The sequence below is a fragment of the Sinocyclocheilus anshuiensis genome, unplaced genomic scaffold, assembly GCF_001515605.1.
Source record: "Sinocyclocheilus anshuiensis isolate Anshui unplaced genomic scaffold, SAMN03320099.WGS_v1.1 scaffold293, whole genome shotgun sequence".
NCBI lineage: Eukaryota > Metazoa > Chordata > Actinopteri > Cypriniformes > Cyprinidae > Sinocyclocheilus > Sinocyclocheilus anshuiensis.
In genome coordinates, this window is record NW_015540858.1 from 648,208 (window position 1) to 657,865 (window position 9,658).

Consider the following 9,658-nt stretch of genomic DNA (forward strand, 5'->3'; position numbering starts at 1 on the left):
TGATAGAACAATAAAACAATGGATGGATGATGACACAATAGACAGAATGATAGAATGATAAATGGATGGATGGATATAATGACAGAACAATAAAACGGGATGGATGGATGAAACAATAAATAGAATGATAGAACAATAAAATGATGGATGAATGGAACAATAGACAGAATGATAGAACGATGGATGGATGATGGAACAATAGACAGAACGATAGAACAATAAATGGATGGATGGGTAGATGGATGGAACAATAGATAGAATGATAGAACAATAAAACAATAGATGGATGGATGAATGATGGAACAATAGACAGAACGATAGAATGATTAATGGATGGTTGGATGGATGGAACAATAGATAGAATGATAGAACAATAAAACAATGGATGGATGATGAAACAATAGACAGAATGATAAAATGATAAATGGATGGATGTATGATGGAACAATAGACAGAACGATAAAACGATCAATGGATGGATGGATGGATGGAACTATAGATAGAATGATAGAACAATAAAACAATGGATGGATGATGAAACAATAGACAGAATGATAAAATGATAAATGGATGGATGTATGATGGAACAATAGACAGAACGATAAAACGATCAATGGATGGATGGATGGATGGAACTATAGATAGAATGATAGAACAATAAAACAATGGATGGATGATGAAACAATAGACAGAATGATAAAATGATAAATGGATGGATGTATGATGGAACAATAGACAGAACGATAAAACGATCAATGGATGGATGGATGGATGGAACTATAGATAGAATGATAGAACAATAAAACAATGGATGGATGATGAAACAATAGACAGAATGATAAAATGATAAATGGATGGATGTATGATGGAACAATAGACAGAACGATAAAACGATCAATGGATGGATGGATGGATGGAACTATAGATAGAATGATAGAACAATAAAACAATGGATGGATGATGAAACAATAGACAGAATGATAAAATGATAAATGGATGGATGTATGATGGAACAATAGACAGAACGATAAAACGATCAATGGATGGATGGATGGATGGAACTATAGATAGAATGATAGAACAATAAAACAATGGATGGATGATGAAACAATAGACAGAATGATAAAATGATAAATGGATGGATGTATGATGGAACAATAGACAGAACGATAAAACGATCAATGGATGGATGGATGGATGGAACTATAGATAGAATGATAGAACAATAAAACAATGGATGGATGGATGATGGAACAATAGACAGAACTATAGAACGATGGATGGATGGATGAAACAACAGATAGGATGATAGAACAATAAAACAATGGATGGATGGATGAAACAACAGATAGAATGATGGAACGATAAATGGATGGATGGAAGGAAGGATGGATGGATGGAATGATAGATAGAATGATGGATGGATGGATAGAACAACAGAACGATGGATAGATGGATGGATGGGTAGGTGGATTGATGGCTGGAACGATAGACAGAACAAGAGAGCAATAAAACGATGGATGGACAGATAGATATTTAAATGAAACATGAGTGTGAACTCTATAGTGGATCAAGCATAATATTTTCCTCTGTCACCCGCCAGTGAAGGAAACTCAAACCCACCCTGTCGCAGCAGGATCAACACAAGTCACTTAATCACTGCAGGTCAAGCAGTTCAAACCCCAGAGCAGCTGCACGAGATCGAATCGCGATAATTCTCTGTACGATCCACGTTCAACACAGGCTTAACCTACACATTTAATGCATTGTGACAGACTTGAGTCCCAAACTATGCACCTACTATTTCAAGGTGCGCTTGAAATGCAATACATCTTAATTACCTGCTTGCAAGCCTTTCGGGTGTCTTTCAAACTCTGTCACGTCTCTCTCCTTCAGTTATGTTTAACGGCTATTATAGTGAGACTTTTGTGAGAAAAGACCATTCTGAAAATACCACGAGGCAATTACAGCATTACCCAAAAGCTCATGAAACATGTCAGAAATGTATGTTTGGACAGGCTTTGAAGTTGTCCAATGTTTTCTTTTCTTGGTTCAAAATAGCTGCCTGTACTTAAATCAATCTATTCCCAAACTGTAAATCTTCATAATCAACAAAATAGAAAACTAACAACCTCCCACCCGCCTTCAGCTGTTTTCTATCTTTTTTTGACAGTTGCACACAGTAACCGCCCAACTGCCCTCCTATGTGCTTCCCTACACTGCAAGATGATTCATAGTTTCTATCTATAAAAACAATCACTCAGAATGGCCTTATGTTTAAGATCCTCTCACTATGTGCACTAGCATCGAGGGAGAGCCAACAAGCCTAAAACATCATAATTGTTGCAGAGGTTTGCTTTACGTTCGGTACACACCGATGGTTCAGATGGTTTTGGCAAATAAAAAAAAATAAATAAGGCCACTATTAACCCTAAACTAAGCAACTTTTTGAATCTGAATTGCACTGACTCATTCATTCTAGTGAAACGGTTCATTCGAGGGGTTCATTTATGTGAACAGACTCTATTCTTAGTTATATAAATTAGGGTGTATTCTAGTCGTTTTAGTTGTATTTTGTGCAAAAGTTCAGTGCTGTCAGCATAATACAGATCATTTGATTAAAAAGAGTTTTTGTGCCAAAGATTGACTGGGAGCGATTAAATTATATCATCAGATTTTAAAATGTAAAATGCTTCAATGAATCTAGTAGAGACTGAAGCCACTTAGAAGCGACATCCCGAAAGCAGCTTCCCCGAACGTTGTGACCGCATTCGGAAGCACGTTTTTTTCTGACCGCGTAAACAGTGATTTAATCAATTCGGCTCTGTGCTTAAAGTTCCACAGTTGTTAAGGCGTTAATGCAGCTCGTGTTGAATTATTCAGCACAGGGCGTGTCAGCTGAACCACAACCTGCATGAGCTTCCTGTTGTGTGAACCCAAAGCAACGCTTTCTATCGTTACCCGCACTAATCACGAAAGTGAAAAACTACATCAAGAATTGCGATCACAAACCACACGACCACAGCAGCTCAGTACATGACCAATGAAAAGCACAGCTTTGTTGGAAGCGCTCGCATCGGCGCGTGTCAAGAGCCGATATGGCATGCTCACACCTATACATGCATCTTCAGATCTCCGTTGAATTCAGTGACTTTGTGGCCATCGCTACAGCCAAGCCCAAACCTTGTAATTAGTCAGTGGGGGTTACACCCTAGAACAGGTTCACAAATTTACTCATGACTGTTGAACTGTTTAACAGCTGACCTGACAAGCGCTTCTACCTCTGCTGTCTCCATGCTCAAAGAATCTGGATGGATGATCAGCACTAGTACGGGCCTGTAATTGTGAATAACACAGTCATCAATATGAGGGTCATTTGGCCTGACAGCTCCATGTGAACTCCCAAAGCTAGTTTGCTTGACCACATTCAGGGCGGATTGTTCCACTTTCCCATGATTCCTGAATCTTAACTGATTACGATTAACTGGAAACGACAAGATGAGTCACATGACCTAAAAGACAGAAGTGGTAGCCCATCTTATTCGCTAAATCTTCACTAATCTGCTTTCAGTTATCAATTACATAACAGATGTTTCAGACCCAAAAGAGTCAATGGTTGTCATTCAGTAAGCGCATAAAGCTATAAAATGGTAACACTGTACAAAAAGGACTCATTTGTTAAGATATTATCTAACAGTGAGCAATATATTTTCTATAACATTTATTAAATCTTCGTTGATGCTAGGTAATAAAAAAACAATTGCTTATTGTTTGTTCATTTTAGTTCACAGTGCATTAGTGGCAGACCAAGATATTATATTATGATAATACATATATTTAAAAATAAGTACATAAATAATGAATGACTCAATGAAACACACCAAACAAGAGCAGGAACATGCATGAAGAAAGTAAAAATGTTTTTCCTATTTTACTTCAAATTAAAAAAAATTTGAATTTATCTATTGAGAATTAACTGGATCATAAAAAATATGAGTGCCAGAGCAAGTTATTACTTTATAATAAAACATTCAAATAAATGCAAAATAAATGAATTTAAAATTAATTAATTAATATAATTTTTAAAATAAACTAAAAACAAATACATTTAAAATAAATGCTTTTAAAAATAAACAAACAATTTTTTTCTTCTTCTTTGGAATAACGTAGAACAATGATTCGTACCGAATAAGAGCAGGAAAGTGCATGAAGAAAGAAAAAAGGTTCAGTGCTGATATCACACTGAATTTAAGAGCAGTCATCATAATGAAAAGAAGAAAATGGTGTTTAATTTATTGGACATTCACCTATCTGGACTCTGTAGTGAACTAAAGTTAACAAATGGAGCCTTACTGTAAAGTGTTACCTATAAAATTCAAATAATTTGATGAAAAATGTTCATAGAACAAATCTGATGAAAAATGTTCATAGAACATATCTGAGCACAGTTTGAGATCTCATGCAACGGTCCTTTGATCGGGAGAAACATCTGAAAAGCCTCCAACTAACTAGCTTAACCAGCAAGAACTATTCAGTCTGGGTTCTCTAACTAGCACGCATATTTCTGGTAATTTCCAGTGCGCAAAAATGAAACATCCTTAAAATGACACACACTACTGCACTGGAAGAGTCACATGGAACCGGTTCGAGCCGGTTTACCTCTATCAGCAGTTTTGAACCAGATGCAACCTAATTTTCCAGTCGGTAGCTCTTGACCTGCGTGACCGTAATGACGGCATCGGCGCATGCTCAGGAAACAGTCTGAAGCGCAAAAGGCCCCGAGAGGCTTAATGACGATAGATAAGTGTCAGAACACAGAGCGGCCCGATCCTGCTGCGAAGGAAAAACACAACTGAGAAATGAGGCAGGTGTCAAACCTTTGGCCTTGCTGTTACGCGACCATCTGAGGTGCTCAGGTGGGCCGCAGCTACTAGTTTGCAACCACAGATCTTGTCCTGTAGCGTAACAAGGAAAAACAATAGTTACGGACACCTGGTTCAGGAATCTGCACAAGTTTTGGCGTCTCTGTAGCTCAAGCACGAGGTTCGTACCTGTGGTTGGAAACTATTCCTGGACTGTCATGTGTTTGAATCACAGGAACAAATGATTATGTGTAATTTCCAAAAGAAACAGAGGAAGGGTCATGGCGGGTTGCTTAAGTGGTGATATGATGTGTGAGAGCTTCGGCAGTTCATGCAAAGGTCAAGAGGTCATGAACTGCATGAGAAGATTAGTATACAGACCTTTATGTGAACAGGACACAGTGATATTAAACAAACCCGGTGGATTTATTTTAGTATCATTAATATATATTATAAATGTACTTAATATTTTTGAACCATTTTTTATTTTAATTTTAGTTAAAGTTTTAGTCTTTAAAATGAAACAAACCCATTCATGAAACAAAAAAATTGATATTTTGACATTTTTTAATTTAAATTTTAGTTTGTTTTTGTAATTTTGTTGTGTTTTTTGTCTTTTATTAGTTTTAGTTTTTTTATAGAGAGCTTTATGTGAACGGAACACAAAAACACATCATTTGTACTGTATTAATATTTGATTCATATTTTAAATTATTAGTTATTAGTTTATATTTTCCATTTTCATTTTAAATTTGAGCAATTTTGTTGTGTTCTTGCCATTTTTATTAGTTACTGTTTTCTTTTATATGTCTACTTTTTTATTTTTATTTTAGTTAACTAAACAAAAATTCGAAATGTTGCCCTGGTAACCACCTGAAATAAATAAGTTTACTTTAGTTTAGTTTTTAGTTAACATTTATTTTAATAATAAATAAATAATAATAATACAAAAAAAAAAATTATATTTCTATTTTTTCTAATTCTCTTTTCTTTTAGTTTCAGTTTTAGTTAACGATAATAACACATACCTGGATAATATTATTATAAACAATGAAATCAAATACTTCAGTATTATTTATTTTTATAAATAAAATATATTTATTATTTTTAGTACTAGTTTAGTACTAGTAGAAGTTAAATTCTACTACTGGCCTCCAATGACATAATATATCAAAATCAAACCTCTGACCGTAAGTAGAATCAACAGTAAAACTGATGCATGAATTAAACACATGATATTGAAATGAGATCCATATGTGCGTCAGTAGGTTTAAGCACATACTCTGAATATTTATATAGTCAGACTGCTCTTCCCCACTGGGGTTTATATAGGTAGATACTGATGGAGTGTGTAGATGTCTGTGCTGAAGGATGTAGTGCGAGTGTTTGAATGAAGAGACTGTCCGGGGTTGTTCTGTTTTAGTGTGCGATGTTTACTCAGCTGCTAGAGTTTGCTGCTGGAATGTCCAAATGCACTTGCTTCTGTATCTGAGGTACCAGAGAAGAAACGCAGACACGTGCGTCTGCGCCACCGACGACTGCTGTCTGGCTGACTGTCTGAAATATATCATACGGTTCCAATTAAACAATAAGACTCGTTACGTTTTCAATTCATGAGCATGTTACTTAAGTCAACATGAAACTATTTGCCCATTTTACTTCATTTTACCCATTTTAGTTTAATACTGTAACATTTTCAAGAGAAACCAGATATTGAATGAAAAAAATGTATTTGAATTTATTGATTGAGAATTAAATGGATTATAAAAATAAGAGTGGCGGAGCAAGTTACTTCAAAATATATAAAAAAATTAATGTAAAATAAATTAATAAAAAAATATATATATATATTTAAAATTAATTGAAAAAATTAATACATTAAAACAGAGTGGCAGAGCATCTTATTGCATCATGATAAAACATAAAAAATAAATGTAAAATAAATAAATAAAATATAAAATAATACATTAAAAAAAAACTGAAAATTAATCAATTAAAAAAGAGTGTCAGAGCATCTTATTACTTCATGATAATAAATACAAAATAAGTAAAAAAAAAATCTATTTAAAATTGCTAAACGAAAAAAGAGTGGCAGAGCAAGTTATTACTTCATGATAAAACATTAAAAATAAATTTTAAATACATACATTTAAAATAAATAAATTTAAAAAACGAATTCCTTTGGAATAACGTATGAATCGTACCGAATAAAAGCAGGAACATCCATTAAGAAAGTAAAAAGGAACAATAATGATATCATGTTGAATTTAATAGCAGTTATTGTAATGCAAAGAAAAAATGACATTTTTATATTGGACACTCTTCTAACTGTAATCTGCATATTAGGTTTAAATATCATAAAATATGTTTTAAAGCACTGTATCAGACACTGAAAGCATTATTAGTCCAAATATTTAATAAAGAAACACACATGACTTGAATTTTATGGCCACTGATTCGATGCCGGCCTGCGAATCAGCTGTGATTTTAATGAAAGAAAGTCTGTAATACACTAAATTTCACATTTTGTTGCCTTTCAAATGTGAACCATTAGCCCTCACATAAAAAATAACATCTGCCAGAAAGTATCAGCGAGCGTTAAAAAGAACAAAGCAGAGTTACGAGGATTGAAACCGATGTCTCTCTGCTTTACTGTTGACACAACCCACGGCCACAACGCTAACCGTCACGCAACTACAGGGTTTGCTTCTGTTAATCACACAGAAAGCACCTTTCACGTCTCATTTTGACAATGAAAACACTTGAGGAGGCCGTGCTGGCGTGGTTTGGCTGCGCGGCTCGAACACAGCCGTGATTAGGTGCTAACAGCTAATAAATGAGAACCACACTCGCTGCTCCAGTCCCAATTAGATCCTTATGGACTCAATACGACGAGCCGAGGCCTTCAGCCAGCGCTCTGTCATAACAGAGTTCAGAATCACTCATGAAAAGGTGTTAGTGCAATGCAACGAGGTTAATGTGATGCTCTGTTTGGAACAAATGCCGTATAGTTCTGTGCGCCTTTGCTTTCGTTTTACCAGAAAGCAGAAACTAATAAACGTTTGGATACGCTGCAGGTGTTGATGTTTCTGTGCATGCATTATTCCGTGCATATTTGAGGTCTGTAAGTAACTTATTAACACATAAGCTCTGATCAGGGTTATTATCGTTAACTAAAACTAAAATTAAAACCATAAAAAACATTACTTGAAATAAAATAAACTAAAAAAAGTAACTAAAATTCAAACGAAAATTATCCAAGATATTGACAAAAAACAAAAACTAATCAAAATGACAAAACACACACAAAAACATCATTAAAAGTTTAAAATTAAATTGAAAATTAAAAATCTAAAAATAACAAATATTGACAAAAAAACTAATAAAAATAACAAAAAACGCAAAAAAATTACTAACATTTTAAAATTAAAATGTAAACTAAAAATAAAAAGTAATTCAAAATATTGACAAAAATATTAGTATATCAAAGTTGCTTCGGTAACACGGGCTCTGCTCAAAAACCTTGTGAGCTGTCTTGTACTTGCACTTGTTCATCAAGTGACTGATTTGAAACGCTTTAAATAGGCAGCAGTTTTGTGTGTCAAGCTTTCAAGCATAGAAATACGTAACAAACACAATAGGTATAGTAGTAAATTATTTGGATTTCTATCAATAGTTTTTGCAATGCATTATGACTTTATGCTCTTCATGAAGGATATATGCAGTGCTAAACAAAGGTATCTTAAAAGACAGCATCATTTTCCTGCCTACTTTTGCGTCGCAAGCCCGACTATGACATCTTAACATTGTTGCTCTTCCTCATGTTTCGTGAGGAGACACGCGCTTCCTATAAACAAATGTTATGTAATTAGTAACACACCATCAAGACAAGGTGGAATTATGTATACTATAAGAGTCTTATGTAACACTGAGAAAATCCAAACAGTTTTGTTCAATAGGCCTATGATGTGCAGACAATAAGTCATCAGACACTATATGTTTCTGTTTGTGACGTTTCATCTTAATACGTGGATGTCTAGAGCGACCGGTGCGGTTCTCAGGTGCACGGAGTGGAAAAAGGCGAGCTCTTGTTCCAGAACTTTCCACAAATATTTCAAGCGTACTGAAATTAAGAGCTGGAGTCCTTCCAGGCCTTTGAATTCCAGTTGAGCCCGTCGCACGTGCCAGACCGACTCTGTTTTTAATTTTTCACCCTTCTTGTGTTTTCCTTACAGAGGCCGCGCTTCTCAATGCAATCATTCTTTGATTTCTCACGAATCTGTCCGTGTGTGTGCAGGAAATGGGGCCAAACGGGCTTCCTGAGCGGCTCAGGAGGAAACACGGAAATAAGAAAGGGGTGTGTGTTTAAAAATATCTCGGGTATAAAAGGTCCAGGCAGGATCCCACTCACTCTCAGACTCGCGCTCACACACTCGCTGCTGGCGGGATGTTTCTCCGGCGGTGAAGGATCCTGCTTTCGGCTTCAGGCACGCAGCCCTATGTAGAGTCACGCTACTACGAGGACTTTCGCATGAACACATCACACCAGGGTTAACTAAAGCTACAACCACATTTTCGTTACTTGAAATAAAATAGAATATAAAAAACGTAAACTTATTTAATATCATCTAGTTGCCAAGGCAATATTTCTCATTTTCGTTTATTTTATCTTGGCGCACTAAAACTAAACAAAAAAGCACAAACTAGAACTAAGTACAAATTAATAAAAAAAAAAATATATTAAAAAAAAAAATAAAAAAAAATAAAAAAATAAAATATATATATATGTGTGTGTA